Here is a 19,430-nt window from a genome sequence, read left to right on the forward strand (position 1 = left end):
AGCGGAACTGCACAAAAGGATAAGAAAATTATAGTTGCACCTTACATGAGTCGGACAGCCAACCTTAATGTTCCTCAATTTTAGTGCAACTACTAAAGAAGAACCTGCCAGCTCACAAGAGCAAGTACTTCTTGCTAGCTGAATGATGCAATCTTTGCTTCATTTCAGGTGAACTGCAGAAAAAGGTGCATGAATTGAATCATGGAACTCCAGGCAGACCTCATCCAAGTAGAGCTGGAGGTTGAGTTCAAGGAGGCCGCTATTAAAGCGAAATCATGCTCTCCTGTCTCCTTGTTTGTGCTATGCAAATAGGAATACTCAACTACAGATGTTGTGACGGTCAAGAGCATTCGCCAAGTTCTTTGATTGTATGACATGGCTAGCCAAGATGGATTTAATCCCGATATTCACTTTATCAAAAGGCTCTAATGGGTTGGTTCTGAATCTTGCAAGCTGGGAATCAGTGAGATGTGTAGGCATCTTTGTTGTACTTATTATTTGGATCTTATTTGTTGGTTCTGAATCTTGCAAGCTGGGAATCAATGAGATGTGTAGGCATCTTTGTTGTACTTATTATTTGGATCTTATTTGTTGGTTCTGAATCTTGCAAGCTGGGAAACACGGCATGATGATGCAGAGGACAACAACCATAACAAACAGTTCAAACTTGGTAGTATTATCTTTGTGAAAGTGCGACAAATGTGTTGATCGTGTGCATCCTGAGAATAATAATTCTAATTGTTGTGCATGTTGATCCTTTGGTAAGTAAAGTGACCACTAACTCCTGTTATTATAGTACCAATACAGACCCGCTCGTGAACCGACGTGTGGCCGAGGGTGCATCTTCTGCCGGGCGTGCAGCGGACGAGGGAGGGGTAGTAACTGTTGTCGCTTGTACACACTCAGCTTACCATTGAATCCAGTTCCCCAAGAGCTGAAAAACGAACTCCTGCCACCGCCTACACACTCGTTCACTTGAAGAGACTCCAATGGAGATCCGAGGAGTGAGCCTGCTAGATATGGACTTCAGCAAGGAGTTCCCCTTTGAGTTCGCCGTTCAGTCCTATGGCTGCACCAAGTTGAATGTGATGTACACCAACGATACGGACTCGGTGAAGCTCTGCCTTGCCTCAGTCCTATGGCTGCACCAGGTTCTGGAGCATTCGCCCGTTTCATCGGTAGTGCCGACTGCACCTTCGCTGCGGTGGAGAGAAGGAAGAACGCGACAATTCGGCCATCTGGTGCAACAAGCTTGTCGACATCCAGATGCAATACAAGATTATCAGCAACGGGCAGGAGAAGGACTCCGTGGTTGACCTCGCTAAGACCATCATCGACCCCTGATACGCCAACATGAAAGAAGACGACCTGAACACGTGGGAGGTACCTCTGAATCTAGCCTACATAACCTACGCGGCCAAGGACGCATACGCATGCTACGACATGTACAGGCAGATCTTGGACATGAGGGCGTGTCTGCTTCCCGTAACCGACGAGTACACGGACAGGCGCAGCGTCATGATCAAGCGTGCCAGGAAGGTCTAGGTGTTGTACTTTATCTGTTTATAAGCACCTTTATCATCTGAGTGTTTCATGCATTAGCCTATGTGTCATAATTATCTGTTTTGTCCGAAATATTTCTTTTAAGAACCCATTAACCTGATTGCTTTTTTAGTGGCTATTTGCTTATGTATGTAAACTAGTTCACTTGTCCGTAAAAAAAACTAGTTCACTTGGCTGCCGTGCTTTGAATCTCCTTCCTCCCAACATATTCCCCTCCTCAGGTGGACCCAGCAGGTCTCTGAATTTTCTCCCACTTTCTTTTTCGATGTAAACTGAGTTTCTCCCAGTACTTTCCCCTAGAACCAACTCAACTGTTGCACGTCTAGCCTAAAAAATAATAATACCCCACGTACTATTGACTCATCAAATTAAAATGATATTTTATTTCGTAAGTTGAAAGTTCTTACAAAATAATAATAATAATTGTTTATATATAACTTGGCAAGTTAACTCCTAGTGATTGCGTACATAAGCTTGCAAAGATTTTACTGACGTGCAATCATGTGTTTATGTTTTTATAACATTTCTTCGTCTAGCCCAACATGATATTTTCACCCAGCCCAGCAAGTCCGCGGATTTCGAGAAAAATGCAAATGAGATTTAAACGGGCTGCATAGATGCTACATCATTGTTTCACCCAGCCCACCAAATGGAGTAAAAAACAAGTGGACTGGCTGACATGTGGGCCAGTAGGTCGAAGCCTAAGAAGGCGTTGGATTTACATCCAACGATCGGCTTTCTTCTTCAATCTCTCGTCTTCTTGCTCTAGCCGCCCAAAGCAGCGCTGGTCGTGCCGCGTGCTCCTGCCTCTCGTGGCCGGCTGTGATGCCGCGGAGGCCTCACCGCCCCATACTACTCCCACCACTGGCCCAGGGTATCCCTCTACTCACCCACACCCCCTGTTATTCTACGGCGACGACAGCCTCACGCCGCAGCCGAACCAGTGAACCATCGTACTCCACTCTGTGTGGGCATCCACTGTCGTGTCTTCCCGGCTCTGCGTTGTCCCCTTCCTAGGCCTCGCCGTCGTCCACCGCCTTGGTGCTCTCAGCGCGGCGTGGTCAATGTAGTCAACGACCGACTTCCATCGGAAGAGTACTGTACGTGGAGAGGCTGACAGCTGGGTCCACGGCCACAGCCCAGTTTTTTTGTGATTTGCCAAGTAAGTCGCTTTGTCAGGCCTGTTGGGCTGCAAATCTTTCAAGACGAGGAGAGCTTCATTCGGCTGGCCGAGAAAATGGCCTATCAGTAATGAGAAATGGGTCGTACATTTTTAAAACACATCAAACCGGCAATTAGTATCAAATATCTTTTTTTCATTTCGAGATTTTAAATTACATTAATTTTTATGCGTGGAGAATTTGTTGGATTTTATATTGATATACATTTATTTTCAAAATTAGTTTGAATGTGAGTCGAAATTTCGGGATTAAAAACAGTTCGGACCGCACCGAAATATGCAAAATTTCATATAATTTTTTAACCGTGGCCACAATATGGGCTGTAATTCTAACAAAAAGAATATGGGCTCCAAAAAAACCTTAAGAATTAGCAAATGGGTTGTAAATTATTAGAAATAATGGCAGATGGGTTGTATGCTGTTTTCCACAGATTTGAGGCTTTCCTAAAAAAAAGGTTGACGCACAAGCAATGACTGTTGGATGTCCATCAAACGGCCATCGTGCTTCTTCAATCTCTGCTCTTCCTGCTCCAGCCGCTCAAACAAGCGTCGGCGGGGCTGCCTGCTCCCTCCTCCCCGCGGCCGGCTGTGCTGCCGCGCAGGCCTCATCGCCCCACCGTACTTCCATCGCTGGCCTAGCCATCCCTCTACTCACCCACACCTGTTGTTATTCTCCGGCGACGGCATACGAACCAGTAAACCCTCGTACAATCGTACTCCCCTCCGCGTGGGAAACAACTGCCGAGTCTTCCCTGCCTCTGTGTCGTTCCCTTCCTAGGCCTCGACGTCGTCCACCGCCCTGGTACTCTCGGCGCGGCCTGGTCAACGTGGTCAACGACCGACATGCATCTGAAGTGGACTGTACGTGGAGAGGCCGACAGCTGGGTCCATGGCCGCACGCAAGGAAATGCCTCCTTATTAAGCGCAAAATAATGATTCCTCCACCTGACATCAGGGACCCACCGAAAGGGCCTCTGTATTTCACGAAAAAAATGTTATCGCCGCTGACAGATCGGACCCACCAGCTATATCTTCACACACAAGGAAGTGCCTCCTTATTACGGACAAAAAAATGAATACTCCCCCTGTTAGCTGGGACCCAGTATAGTGCCAGGCTGACTTGTGGGCCTACTAAGTTGACGGGGACGAAGGGCTTTGTCAACTTAGTCAATATGCATGATTCTAGCTCTAGTGACCGTACGATGTCCATCCAACGGCCGTAGTGCTTCTTCAACCTCTGGTCTTCTTGCTCCAGCCTCCCAAACCATCGCCGGTCGTGCCTCGTGCTCCTGCCTCCCATGGCTGGTTGCGATGCGGCGGAGGCCTCACCGCCCCCTACTACTCCCACCGCTGGCCAGGCCATCCCTCTACTCACCCACACCCCCTGTTATTCTGTGGCGACGGCAGCCTCACACCGCAGCGAACCAGTGAACCCTCATACTCCTCTATGCGTGGGCATCCACTGCCGTGTCTTCCCCGGCTCCGCGTCGTCCCCTTCCTAGGCCTCGCTGTCGTCCACCGCCCTGGTGCTCTCGGCGCGGCGTGGTCAACGTGGTCAAGGAACGGCTTCCATCGGACGTGGACTGTATGTGGAGAGGCTGATAGCTGGGTCCACGGCCGCAGCAAGGAAGTGCCTCCTTATTACGTGCAAAATGATTATTCCTCCACCTGACAGCGGGGACCCACCGGACGGGCCACCGTATTTCGTGAAAAAAACGTTTGCCCCTGACTGCTGGGACCCACTAGCTACATCTTTGCATGCAAGGAAGTGCGTCCGCGCAAAAAAAATGATTCTCCCCCCTGACTGCTGGGACCCACCAGCTACATCTTTGCAGGCAAGGAAGTGCCTGACAGTCGGGACCCTCCTAGTCGAAGCATAGGTAGCGTTGTCATTCTGGTCGTGAACGTGTATGTACATATATACTGGTGGATGTAGAGGCGCGCACGTGTCATAGTAGAGGCACGTACGTGTCTTAGTAGAGGCGCGCACGTAGCATGTACACGTACGTATAGCGGCCAGGGTGCAAGAAAGAAAATACGGCCACGTATGTGTACATACGGGCGGGGTCTCGAACGCCTACTCACGCATACGTATGGCCAGGGCTCGTTTACATTGCTGGATCGGAACGGAGAAACAGCGTCGTCGTCGTGTTCATGGGGAGGCAACGGAATGCGTCGTGTTCATCGGGAGGCAACGGAACACGTGGGAGCCAACCGGCTGGGTCGGAACGGAATGCGTGGTCGTGTTCATTGGGAGGGCTTGGATGGAACAGGCGATGGAAACGAGTCCTGGCGTACCGCACAACGGAGGAAATGGACCTCCTACGTTCGGAACGAGGTCCTGTTGATCAGGAGGGGTCTGGCGTACCACAAAACGGAGGAAACGGACCTCCTATGGTCGAAACAGGGGTCCTGTTGATCGGGAGGGGTGTGGCGTACCGCAAAACGGACGAAACGGACTTCCTACGATCGAAACGGGGGTCCTGTTGATCAGGAGGGGTGTGGTGTACCGCAAAACCGACGAAACGGACTTGTGTTGGAGCGCTACGGTCGAAACGGGGGTCCTGTTCATCGGGAGGGGTGTGGCGTACCACAAAACGGGACTCCACGGGATATGGTTCATCTCCACCGTCGACCTCCTCCAGCCTCCACGGGCTCCTGTTCATCCAGCCTCCACCGCGTGCTACTCCACTGGCTAATGTTCAACCACCCCTCCACGGGCACCCCTCCACCGTCTACTGTTCATCCAGCCCTCCACACCACGGGGTCCTGTTCAACCACCCCTCCACGGGCACCCCTCCACCATCTACTGTTCATCCATCCCTCCACCACACCACGGGGTCCTGTTCATCCAGAGGCAACGCCACCGCTCACTGTTCATGCAAACCCCCCCCCCCCTGCAATGCTCACTATTCATCCCAGAGGCAGCATCAATCTGCTTCAGTTAGTAGCAGTAGCGAAGGAATCGCTCGATCGGGTTCAATTAACAACCATCGATTGATCGCTCGGGTTCAGTAACGCGTAGCCTGCAGTGCAATCGCTCGGGTTCAGTTAGAGCACAACGCCTCGCTCGGGTTCAGTTAGAGCCAACACCTCGCACACACGTGCGTACATGTACGAGAGAAACGCATCGCTCGGCCCCCGACCTCCCACCGTAACCGGGACCTCCCCGAAATTTTCCTCCCCCTCGCTTCTACCATGGTTTTTTCCGTCATGGACGGCCGAAAGAATGTCATGCAGCTGCGTCTCCGGCCCGCCCAGGACGAAAAGCCCATTTTCTGTCATGATTTTTTGTCATAGAAGTAGGAGCCCACCACATCTATGATGATACCGGGTTTTGTCACAATTATCGTCATTGAAGTGTCATATGTATGACAGAAAAAAAATTCGTTCGGCCCAAAATGTCACGGATGTGTCTTTTTTTTGTAGTGGTGCCAGGGCCAGCAGTACCGTGCGAAGCGGTACTACCGTCCTAGTGCCACTCTACTACCGCTTGGAGAAAAATGGGAACAGAACCTTGCACAGAGGAGAACCCTGCAAGCGGTAGTGGGGATGGTAGTACGGGCTGTAGTACCGCTGGAGCGGTACTACCGCGCTACTACTACCCTACTGCCGTGAATTGCAGATGGACAACAGAACGTTGCACGCTCGGGGAAACCCTAAGCGGTAGTGCCATGGAAGTACCCAGCGGTACTACCGCACAAGTGGTACTACTGTGGGCACTAGCGGTACTACCACTGGAAAGATGATGAAAACACCACAGATAACAAGGAAATGTTCCGGAGAAGAGAAAGGAGGTTGTGGGTGCATATGGGGCTATGTACGTGTTGATTCCACTCATACCTTTCCGAAGCGGGCCCCCTCTTAAAAGTACAGCTTTCCTATGACTCAAATCCACCGAAAAGAAACGTAGAGAACCGTCATCTTTGATATGCTCCGAGGGCATCGAATCGTCTAGTGCCTAGACAAGAGATATCTGAAATGCTCAATGCACATGATTAGTCCGCAAATGCATTGTCATCAATCACCAAAACTACTTAGGGAGAAATATGCCCTTACAACTAGGGTTTAAGCTTCTGTCACTCTAGCAACCCATCATCTAATAACTACTCCACAATGCCTTCCCTTAGGCCCAAAGATGGTGAATTTTCATGTAGTCGACGTTCACATAACACCACCAAGAGAATCACAACATACATATCATCAAAATATCGAACGAATACCAAATTCACATGATTACTTATGAAAGACTTCTCCCATGTCCTCAAGAACAAAATTAACTACTCACAAATCATATTAATGTTCAAGATCAGAGGGGTATTTAATATCATCAAGGATTTGAACATATAATCTTCCACCAAATGAGCCAACTAGCATCAACTACAAGATGTAGTCAACATTACTAGTAACTCATAGGCACCAATCTGGGGTTTTGAGACAAAGATTAAATATAAGAGATGAACTAGGGTTTGAGATGAGATGGTGTTGGTGAAGATGTTGATGAGGATTGGTCCTCCCATGATGAGAAGATCATTGATGATGATGATGGCTTCAATTTCTCCCTCCGGGAGGGAAGCTTCCCTGGTGGAATCTCTCCGCCGAAGGGCAAAAGTGTTCCTGCCTAGGTTCCGCCTTGAGACGGCGATGCTTCATCCCGAAACCCTTCTTCTAATTTTCTAGGTCAAATGGCACCATGTAGGAGAAAATGGGCCCCGGAGGCCCGCCAGGGGCGCCACAAGCTCAGGGGCGCCCCCAAGCTTGTCGCCTCCTGGTGGGTCCCGTTCTAAAAATTCTTTTGCCAATAATTTTAATATATTCCAAAATAATTCTTCGTAAATTTTTAGCTCATTTGGAGATGTTCAGAAAAGTTGCCTCTGATATAGCCCTTTCCGGTCCAGAATTCCAGCTGCCGGCAATCTCCCTCTTCATGTGAAACTTGCAAAATAAGAGAGACAAGGCATAAGAATTATATCATAATGTGAAATAACAGTTCATAATGCAACAAATATCAACATAGATACATGATGCAAAATGGACATATCAGCACTCGCACCGGCCCCGCCACTGCCACTACTCGAGCCTCCACACCGACCATCTCTGGCTTGCTTAAGCCTGTCGTCATAACTGTCGCATTTGTTCTTGTTGGCCTTCGACAATGTTGATTTGTGCCAGTAGCATTGCCTATTAGTTTGGTTAGCCCTGAGAGACAGGGGTCTTTGAGCGAGTGGTAGTCGCATGGCCTGTCCATGGTCTCGGTAGTGTCAAGACCACCTTGCTTCCTCTTAGCTGGCCACTGGCACTTCTTTGGGCCGGGACCGCACTGGAAGTGGCCTTTGAACTCAATGTTGACCTCGTCATCGTCATGCTTGTTGTTTCGGCGCTTCCAGATATGATTGTTGTTACTGTAATGAGGACAGCTATACTCGTCCTTCGCCTCGGAGGTTCCAGGATCACTGTGATGCATCAGATCTTGGCAGTTAGTGTGACTATCAAGGAGAGAAATTGGCTTTCTATTCGTGCGACGACTTTGATATCTTCTTTCGTTTTATTCTGCGACATGATCTGGTTTCTCCAACTCTCTGGACCAGTGATGATGATTGCAAGCCTACAATGTGGTGCGTGATGCGCCAACTAATGTTTCTTCAACAACTTCCTGATAATGTTTCGTGTGACGAGTGACTATTGCGGTCTTTAAAGCATGGTATGGCGAGGGCATTTGCAGGTGTCCCATTTCCTTTACCAATGGTTCAGTTTGATTTTCAATCTATGGTGGGTCGCAATCAATCAGAGGAAGAACAAAGCTAGTATTGTGTCCAGTTGTCGTCCCCTTGTACTGCTTGTTTTCCTTGATTACTGTGAGATCTAAGATGTCATTTTGGTGTCTTTCTCTTCAAAAATAAGTGTGGTGTCCATCAGATGGAATTTGGCATTAATAAACTGGGTCATGTGGTTCGATACTCCATCCCCCTACACCACCTGTGACTCGTGACTCGGGGGAGCCCTAACCACCACCAGGAACTAGCCCTCCGCTGCCCCTCTATATCACTGTCGCTAGAGAGCCTGCCAGCGAAGCTGCGCTGTACCCCAAGATGGTGGTGGTGGGGCGACTCCGACCCTAGCGCAGTGCGGTGCCTACTTTGCCCCCAACCCTCCTACCCTGTGTGATTTGGAAGCTCCCCTCCTGACCGATTGTGGCGTTCTCCGGCCAGTCTGTCATGGTTGTTGGGCGCGTCCTCTGCGCTGCTGCCATCCACCCGCCCAGTTTGAAATTCAGGTCAGACTTCCCGAGAGGCAACCATGAAGGCATTTGGTTGTGCCGATGATGGCTCCTTGCAGCACGCCGTGTAGGAGGTTGGCTTCGCGCGAGCTCTCCATCACCCCCAGGGGTGACTGCAAGCCCGACAGCCATGGACTTGCGCCCGCTCCTGCGGTCGTGGCTGGTTAGTGCGGCTCTGACTTTGGCGCTCCCTAGGAGCTTCGCTCTTTCCATCTCCTTCAGCTCACATGCACCTCGGCCTCTCGGCACCCCGCCCTGCTGGTGCCCTTGGTTGGCCGTCCATCCCTGTGCATCCTCGATTTCGACACACTATGGAAGTTGCCTCTCCTTACAGCTTCTTCAGCTCGCGGACGTCCCTACTGCCCCGGTCCCCGTGGCCTGGATATGCGCTTCCCTCCAGATCCAGGATCATTTCGGTCTCCAGCCATTGTCACGCCCCAATGTCTCTCATTCCGCCCAACCACCCAACCTCACCCACCTCGTTGAATCGTCCGTCCTTCCGCCTGCTCTGGACCTCACCTCACACGTCTGGCGGTGCCCTATGCCTCCTTCGGTAGCAGGCGTAGCTCTCCTTACTGTACTGGTCACAGCTTCAACCTATGCCAGACTTCCTCTTCTCTGATTCATGCTCTGATGGCTTGGGGTTGTGCATACTCAGTCGAGGGCGAAATCCATGCATCCTATGGTGGCAGCGGCGACACCCGCGGATGTCTTCCCCTTCTTGTAGGCACCGCTATGGCCGTTATCTGTGTCCCATTTTGAGCACCAGGGGATACCCTAGGTCTGGTTATCTGGATCGGATGGCGACAACATCTCGACGCCATTCTTCTTCGCGAAGGTGTTGTATTGTTTTTTCGCGGCATCCTCGGTTTTGGATTTGGAGATGTTGGTTGTCTAGTTGTTGGTTTGGGGCGCTTCTCGGGACAGCATGTTTAACTGTGTTTTTCTCTGCTTGGACTGAGCATCCCATTTGTCTTTGCTTCACGCACCATGTACCATGTTCACGTCTCTTGCATCTGTACCATGTGTTGTACCCCTTAAAGCTCTGCATATTTGCGAAAAATATGTACACGCTAAATTCTGCAAAATGGCTTACCGTGGCGCCCTACAAATGTTATAGCACTAAGATAGCACGCTATTTAAAACTATGATTTTTGTACAACTGTTCACATCATAATATTTTTTTTTACATTTTCTGAATGACTGTGATATGTTTATAGGTTGTTCCAATCATATGTGAAGTCCAGATTCGACGTCCCATTTGGCATCATGTACCATGTTCACGCCTCTTGCGTTCGTACCATGTGTTTTACCACCTAAAGATCAGCATATTTTAGCTATGAGACCTAAAATATGCTGAGCTTTAGGTGGTAAAGCAACAACATTGATTGTTTTCCAGAAGTAAGGATGCTCCCACATGAAGGAAACGATCTTTCTTTGATCTGCTGTTGAGAGGATTGATCCCTCAAGCAATAGTGATGCTAGTTGAAAGGAACTTGGCATATACGACTACTGACATGCATGTGACACTCCGCGGGGGTGGTGTGTTGATGCACGAAGATGGCTCCTGCAACTCTGAGCTCGGGCGACCCGGCCGCGCCCTCGCCGGCCGCGGCCACCTCCGCTGCCGCCCCCCTCTCCGCTCCGACTCCTGCCTCGCCGGCGGCCCCTGGTCCTGTGCCTGCTTCTGAGCCCTCCAGCCGGAGCCCTTCCCAGCCACCGCCCCGGTGGTCAGATCTCGCGGACGAGGACTCGGACCCCGAGCCGCCCCGCTCGCCTGCCCCACCCTCCCCACCCCGCTTCCTGGCCCTCGCCGCCGTAGCCGCACCGCCCAGCGTGGCCCCGTGTCCAGCCTCCCTCAAGAGAGGCTCCGACTCGGGCTCGCGCGGGTTGCCGCAGCGGTGGCCAGGGTCCAGTGTAAAAGGCCGGGTCTTGGGACGCGTTGGAGCTCGCCGGAGCCGGACCCGCTCGTGGGGCATCGCCGGACGGTCCAACCATGGACCTGCCCGTGCCTCGTGGAGGTCCTCCCCGGCCTCTTCCTCCCCTTCTCCTCCGACCACTGGCCAGTCGGCCGCCTGCCCTTGCCCGAGCTCCTCGACCGTGGCGCCCAGTCCTGCCCTCCCCACCCGCAGCTCCCCGTTCCGACCATTCATTGCGCGTTTTGGATCCTCCGGTCTTCAGTTCCAAGCCTCGTGGCCACTCCGCCGCGTCCAGCCGTTCGCGCCATGCTCCCCCGCGGCCGCGGAGCCGGCGGCGGCGCCTGCTCGTCGAGGGGAAACCCTCCGAGCGGGTACCCCGCCCCGCTCCCTGGGCCCTGGCGCCCTTGGCCGTGGCCCGGTGGCCAGTGTGGGGAGGATGGCCAGCCCGGCCCATCGCGCGCTGGATCCGGTCCCGGCTGGAGTGGCTCTGGTGGGCCGGCCCATCACTGTTGGGCCATGACCCTGCCCTAGGCCCACCACCTCCGCTTCCAGCATTTGGCTGCCCTATGGCTTTCCCCTCTGTCCCCAATCCCTTGTAGCAGCCACCTGCTCTCCCTTGACAGATCATCGGCTCCCGCTCGTGCCTGCGCCCCCTTCCGTCCTCCCCAGCGTTGTTGCCGCCTCCTCCTGCTCGCGCCCACCGCCCATGACACGGGACTGGGACGATGGGGAGGCCAGGCGCAAACGCCGGCTGGATGACCGCCGGGACGCCCCCCGTCCTTCCCTGGACGCCCTTCTGCGCGAGGAGGACCTCCGCCGTGAGCTGAGGGGATGGGACCGTGATGCCCCCCGCCCGTCCGGCCGAGACGACCGCCGCGAGGCTCCCCGCTCGCCTGGCCGGTCCGATTGGCGCGGCCGGTCGCGCTCCCCGCCTCCTCACCGCCACTCCCCCTCCTCCTCTCGTCGTCGGGCACGCTCCCCCTCGCCCCGGCACCAGCGCCCCTCCTCGCCCCGGCACCAGTACCTCGCCTCGCCCCGTCCTGCAGCTCCGGTGGACGCGGCCCCATCCCGCAAGTATGTCCCCCCCACGCTACCTCGGCCGCTCCGCCGGCCGCGGGAGCTGTGGGTGGTGGACAGCAGCAACGCGGCCGCCAGGGCCCAGCCAAGAAGAAGAGAAGGGGCCAGGGGCGTGCCGCGCAGAATCATGCCGGCCACGTGAACCCCTTGCCTGCGGCCCCCGTGTCCGACGCCACCCGACCCCCCTGCTTCAACTGTGGTACGGTGGGCCATTCTCAGGTTGACTGCTCCAACTCCGCCTGCTGCTACATTTGAAAGGATCCCGGCCACCCCTCCCTGCTCTGCCCCGACAAGCCGGCCCCCGACAAGCTACGGATGTACGGGCATGGGATTGAGGGGTTGGGGTTCTTCCATATCGAGGTCCCCGACGACTCGCCCCTGCCCCCTTCCCTCCAGGCCGTTGTCACGGTGATTGATGGTGTGGCCTCCCCCGAGATGATTGAGGCGGAGCTCAACCATCTGTACCACCGGCAGTGGGAGTGGGCGGTCACTCCTATCTCTGGCACCGACTTCTCTGTGGTCTTCCCCGACGCTCTCAGCCACGGATACGCCACACGCAGCGACCAGATCACTCTCGCCCTCAACAAGCTTGTCATCGACATCTCCGAGCCGATCCTCGACCCGAAGGCTGTGGCCGTCCTGGACACGGCATGGATCCTCATCTCCAGGATCCCGGACATCGCGAGGTCTGAGCGTACCATCCGTCGCATCTCCCGGATCCTGGGGAAGGTGGTGGTGGTCGATGAGCTTTCCCTCCGCAAGGAGGAGGAGGTTCGAGTCAAGGTCAAATGCCTCGATTCAACCAAGCTTCGTGCCACGGTCCGGGTATTCTTCAATGATCAAGGGTTCGACCTCCGCATCGCCCCCGAGCCGCCCAACCATGTGGGGCGCCCCCGCTTCTCCGACGACGGCCCTCCTCCTGGTGGTCACCTAGGCCCGCAGGACGACTACAATGGTCGTCGCCACCCCCGCCCCGACCACTCGGACGATGATGACGGATCGGAGGACAACCCCTCCCGCTCCCCCTTGCCTCTGCCCCCGCCCTCTTCCTCGACCTTGGGGGGCGGCAGACCGGGAGGTCCCTCACCGCTCTACCTGAGGGGCTACTTCCGGTGCCTCCGTCGCCCCCCGCCGGGGAGACTGAGCCTAGCGACACCTCCAGTGTGGGTCTCGTGGTCATCCCAGCCTCCTCCCCACGCTCGCCGGTCGCTCAGCCGGTGTCCTCCTCTGCCCTGCTACCGTCACCGTCTCCCGGGGACCCTCCCGCCTCTGGGTCTGTCCTGCCCCTGGCGCTCCTCGACACTCAGGCCGCGTCTCCTCCTCTTGTGACGCCCCCGGCTTCTACGTTTGTGGTCTTGCCCTCGCCGCGGCCCGAGCTGGCCACCTTGGTTCCCTCCGGGCCGTCGCCGTCGGCCACCACGACCGCACCGCTGGGGGTGGCTTCCCCGCCAGCCTCGCCTCGGCGTGCCTCCTCTCCCTCCCCCCAGGTGCGTGGTGGGTGCGGACAGGACGCTGCCTTGGCGACCCTGCCGGCCGCTCCGCCTCCCCTGCCTCGCTCCTCGACTTACGCCAGGCGGGGCCGCTTGACGTCGACCCCGGTGACGTCGTCTCGGCGCAGCGCCCGCATCGACGCCTCGCGACCCGCGGGCTCCCCTGCTCTGCCCATCTCCGCACGGGCTGAGCTCCGCGCCGCTGCGCGCAACCTCGAGCCAGGTACTCCAGTCATTCCTGCCAGTTCCGCTACATGTTCGTTCTCTGCTTTGGAGTCTATTCCTCTCGGGCATGTCGCTAAGGTCGCGGCTGATTCCGATATAGTGTTCAGGGGGGAGGTCGATCCCCCCTTAGTCCAAATCGCGGCTATCCAAGCTCGGGAGGTCCTCGATGGGCGGTTGGCCGAAACCTGTGGCCGCTTTGATACTCCCGCATCCGGGGCAGGCGGCCCCACCCCCTTGCTGGCCGGGCAGGCCGCGCCCGCTCCCCTAGAGATCCGCGGTCGCACCCGGTCCCGCACCGCCGCCCTTCACGCCCAAAGCGCCTCACGTGTCCTGGGGTCAAGCAGCCCCTCCATGGTGGTTTAATGCGGACCCTTTTTTGGAACATCCGCGGTTTCAGCCAGGAGGGCGCCGCCGCCGCCAGCTCATCGAGTACATGCGCGATGAGCGAATCGACATTGTTGCAATTCAAGAGACCATGCGAACTGAGTTCACCTTGTCCGAGCTCGACCGCCTTAGTCCCCACCTGTTCTCCTGGCATTGGCTCCCTTCTAGTGGGATTGCCGGTCACTCTGGTGGCATCCTCTTAGGTGTCAAGGATGCCACCTTTGAGGTGGGCAGCATGGACCGGGGGGAGTTCTTTGTCAGCATGGAGATTTTCAAGAGGGCGATGAACTTCAAATGGGAGATCATCATTGTTTATGGCCTTGCCGACCACCGTTGGTCTACGGCATTCCTTGATGAGCTCAAGAATAAGGTGTCTGCCGCCCGCCTACTGGTCGTCGTGGGCGGCGACTTCAACCTACTCCGATTTGCGGAGGACAAAAACAACAACCGAGTGAACTTCCCGCGGATGCAGATGTTCAACAATTGCATCGCTGACCTCGGTCTGCGGGAATTGGATAGGATTGGTGCCAGATTCACCTGGACCAATCGCCAGGCCGACCCGACCCGCTCCGTCCTGGACCGCGTCCTGGTCGCGCCTGAGTGGGAGTTGCGCTGTCCCCTTGCCACCCTCCGTGCCATTACTCGTATTGGCTCGGACCACGTTCCCCTGCTGCTCTCTTCTCAGGACGAATGCCCTCCCGTCGCCCCCAGGTTTAGATTCAAGACGTTCTGGCTCAACCAGAACGGCTTCTCGGAGGCCGTCCGTGCCCGATGGCTGGAGGCCTGCAGCTCTCCCCACCGGTCCATTTCTGCGGTGGATGATTGGCACTTCTGCGCCAAGCGTTCTCGCCAATTCATGAAGGGCTGGGGTGCCAACTTAGGACGGGGTCTCCGAGACCGCAAGCAGGCTCTCCTCACCTCTATCCAGGCGCTTGACCTCCGGGCTGACTCGATCGGGCTATCCGCTGATGAGTGGATGCAGCGGTATGACCTCGAGGATCAGCTCACGGTCATATATACGGATGAGGAGGCCTACTGGCGTCTCAGGGGAACCCAAAAGTGGGTTCTCAAGGGGGACGCTAACACCGCATACTTCCAGGCCATCGCCAATGGCCGCCGTCGCCGCGCTCATGTTGACGGCTTTTATAAAGCCCTTTTTACAGCCCCCCCCCCCCCCCCGCATGGGGGCTTGGCTCTTGCCCCTACCTTCTGGGTGGGCGACCAATGTGTGTCGGACGCGGACAATGCGGCCCTCACGACTCCGTTCTCGGAGGAGGAAGTTTGGCTAGCGATTAAAGGCATGAACTCAGCGTCCACCGCGGGGCCGGATGGCTTGCCAATTAAGTTCTTTCAGACCTTCTGGCACACTATCAAGCCGGAGATCATGGCCCTCTTTGAGGAGTTCTATGTGGGCTCCATTGACCTCCACCGCCTTAATTACGGGATTATTACCTTGATTCCCAAGGTCCCGGGTGCCGCCGACATTCGCCAGTTCCGTCCTATTACGGTGATCAATGTGATCTTCCGCATCCTCGCAAAGGGGTACGCCAATAGGGTGGCCCCTTTGGCTGACCACATCACTCACCCGAACCAGTCCGCCTTCATTCGGGGGCGCTATATCCTGGATGGAGTCTTGGTCTTCCACGAAGTCCTTCACGAGGTCAAATCCAAAAACCTCAAAGCAATGTTCCTGAAGATTGACTTCCATAAGGCATACGACACGGTTAGCTGGCCCTTCCTTCGGGAAGTATTGCTTCGGAAAGGCTTTGATGATCGTTGGGTCTGCCGGGTCATGCAGTTGGTGTCATCCGGCCACACCGCGGTAAACATTAATGGAGAGATCGGCCCATACTTCCCCACCTTCTGTGGGGTTAGACAGGGTGACCCCTTCTCTCCATTCCTGTTCAACATGGTGGTTGATGCCTTGGCTTCTATCCTGGATAAAGCCAAGGCCGTCGGCCACATCCGCGGCATCACCCCGCACCTTATGGACGGTGGGGGTGTCTCCCTCCTCCAATATGCCGATGACACCATCATTATGTTGCAGGGATCCGAGGCTGAGATCGCGAACATCAAATTTCTCCTGCTTTGCTTTCAACATCTGTCGGTCCTCAAAATTAACTTCGCTAAAAGCGAGGTGATGGTCTTGGGCTACTCCCCCTCTGAGAGCCTGAGTATTGCTAATCGTCTGAACTGTCGGCTTGGGACCTTCCCCACTTCCTATCTGGGGATCCCCATTAGTGACTCGCGCCTTACTGTGGCTGACTTCCGTCCCTCGGTCCTCAAGCTGCAACACCGTATTGAGCCCTGGCAGGGCAGGTGGCTATCTAAGGCTGCCCGCACGATCCTCATCAACTCGTCCCTCTCCAGTCTTCTCCTATTCATCATGAGCTTCTACAGCCTCCCCGAAACGCTCCACCACGAGATTGGCTTGATCCAAGCTAGGTTCTTTTGGGCTGGCGAGGACAGGAAGCAGAAATACCACATGGTCCGCTGGCTGGACATCTGCAAGCCCCGTGACCAGGGCGGTCTCGGTATCATGTCCTCCAAATGCATGAACCTGGCCCTCCTCACTCGCTGGCTATGGCGCATTGCAAACGGCGATGGTGGCTTGTGGCTGCAAATCATCCGTCGCAAGTACCTGCGCGACCAACCCCTCTCTTTCTGTGTCAGGACGGGTGGCTCTCAGTTTTGGCAATCTGTTGTTCAGCTCCTCCCGGTTCTGCGCATTAGGACATCCATCGTGGTTGGCACCGGTTCGGCCACGCTTTTTTGGTTTGACCGATGGGCAGGTGACCTCCCTTTCGCGGCCCGGTTCCCTGACCTATTCTCCATAGCGGTCGAACCCAGGATCTCCGTCGAGTCAGCCCTTATTGACTTAGGGCATCTCGCGTTCCGGCGGCCATTTGGGCCGCCGGAGGTTGCCGCTTGGCATGAGCTCCTTGACACAGTGGCCCTCCATGAGCCTGTCTTATCGCAACACCTCGACGACCGCCTATCTTGGCGTCTCGAGCCCTCGGGCCGCTTTTCCACGAAGTCACTCTACTGTGCCATCGCACACTCTCCCAGACCAAGCGTCCTCGATTCCATCTGGTCTATTCGCGTCCCCCTCAAGATTAGAATCTTCATGTGCCAATGGATCCGTGGCCGGCTTCCCTCGGGCGTGGAGGTCCTGAGGCGCCAGGGTCCCGATGATGGTATCTGCCCCCTCTATGGGATGGCGGAAACCTCGAATCACATCTTCTTCTCGTGCATGTCCGCCCAGTTTCTTTGGGGCTGCCTCCGAGAGGTCATCGGTGGCAACTGGTGTCACACTAACTTCTCTGATCTCCTCTCTGAGGTCCAGTCCTCCCCCTTGTCCGGTCGCCACATTAGGTGGTTGCTCATTAGGGTGCTCGCCTGGATGCTGTGGACCGTTCGTAATAAGCTTGTCATTCAACGGGTCCCCCTTCGACGTGCTACTGACGATGTGTTCAAATTGTGTGGCTTCTTGCAGCTTTGGCGGCCGCTTAGCCGTCACCAGGATCGCGACGCCATCACCTCCATCATCACCGACCTTCGCTTGATGGCTCTCCGCTTTGCTCCGCCGCTCCCCCCGCCACCTCCCGAGCCGGATTAGATCCTTCGATGCTATATCGTGCGCTGCGGTTGTACCCCCCCCCCCTTTTGTTTATTTTTAGGGCTTGTTGAGCTGTGCCCTCAGCAGAACCCCTTTGTACTTCGTGTTGTGCTACTCTGTGTGTGTGTGGGTTAACCTTGTGGTACTGTATGGCTCTGGTGGTTTGCTTTATCTATAAAGCGGGGCGAAAGCCTTTTTCGGTTAAAACTCAGCATATTTGTGAAAAATATATAACATGCTAAATTCTTCTAAATGGCATTAGCTTGGCGCCTTGCAAATGTTATAGCACCGAGATAGCGGACGCGGATTTTTAGGACATGGTGCCAAGCGAGGACGTAATCTGGGCAGTTCATCCATGCTATGAGATTAGCAATTAATATAGTGGTTGAATGAATACACGAATGATACGTCAGGTCAATTCGGCAAATACATGTACATGTGTCAGTGGCTAGCCATCTTAAATGGAGCTGGATACACATGCATAACCATGCAAAATACGGTCCTCGCTGTTCTGCCATGTTAATCTAACAAGACCATTTAAAACGCTGGTCAACAGGGTTTAAAGGTGTGTGTGTATTCAATACTTACGCCTTGAATGACATTTAACAAGTGTGGCCCTGCCGTTTTGGTTTTGGTTTTAGTTTGTTTTGTCCAAGTTCATTTTGCGTGTGTATAATTCTGGTGTACTGCCGTATTAGTTCATCAGAGTTATGCGTTCATTATAATGACGTTGCATTACCTAGCGCATGATGGGATACCTCCTAAGAATGAATGTAAACAACATACACACATGTGGTAAAAAAATTATTCATGGGAAGGTAACACAAAACAAGTCTCTGGTTCTGAAAATTAGGCATGATAGATTAATTAGCGCAGCTACGCAGGCAACTGGAATACTCCTAGACTGTACAACCTTCTTCAACCTGCCAGCTGGGAAAAGATAGAACAAGAAAGTGACCATGGCATCAAGCTCCAGCGCTCGCGAGGGCAGAGCATTTGCAGTTTGTTATGTTCACTAGTACTATATATAGCAAGACCTGTGAGAACATACCCAGCCATTGCAATCGAGGCAGCAGATCAGGGGAGAGAACACCCTCATCGCTCTATATATGGATTAGAGCTGCTAAACTAATGTGTGACATACAGGAGTAGCACATGAAGAGACTGCGAGAACGAGAGGAGGAGCTACGGGATGGAGAAGGGCTGGGGACAAAATGCAGACTAGTGTGCAGGTTGCCGTAGACATCTGCTCCTGATAAATGAGAGATTAACTCCTCTTGTCAGATTGGTGGGCCATGGTCACTAATTGACGCTGGGAATACATTGTCTATGTATGAATACTTCATCCTGAGAAATGCATATACCTGGTGAGTGTATTACAATAGCACAAATCATGTGGGAACGGGCGGGCATGATAGCGACCTCGCGTGATACCATGTCCACTCATGATTTATCGCGAGATAGCACGCTATTTAAAACTATGATTTTTTGTACAACTGTTCACACCGGAATACTTTTTTTTACATTTTCTGAATGACTGTGATATGTTTATAGGTTGTTCCAGTCATATATGTAGTCCAGATTCGACGTGTCATGTCTTTGACTGTACTCACACTTCACAGTATTATACAGACGTTCGGAGTTCTCAATTCTGCTTTAAATTTTGTCATGTGTTTTCATTCTTTTGTTTCTTGCG

This window comes from Triticum urartu, chromosome 5A (assembly GCF_056163025.1).
Source record: "Triticum urartu cultivar PI428250 chromosome 5A, HENAU_Tu73, whole genome shotgun sequence".
Taxonomy (NCBI): Eukaryota; Viridiplantae; Streptophyta; class Magnoliopsida; order Poales; family Poaceae; genus Triticum; species Triticum urartu.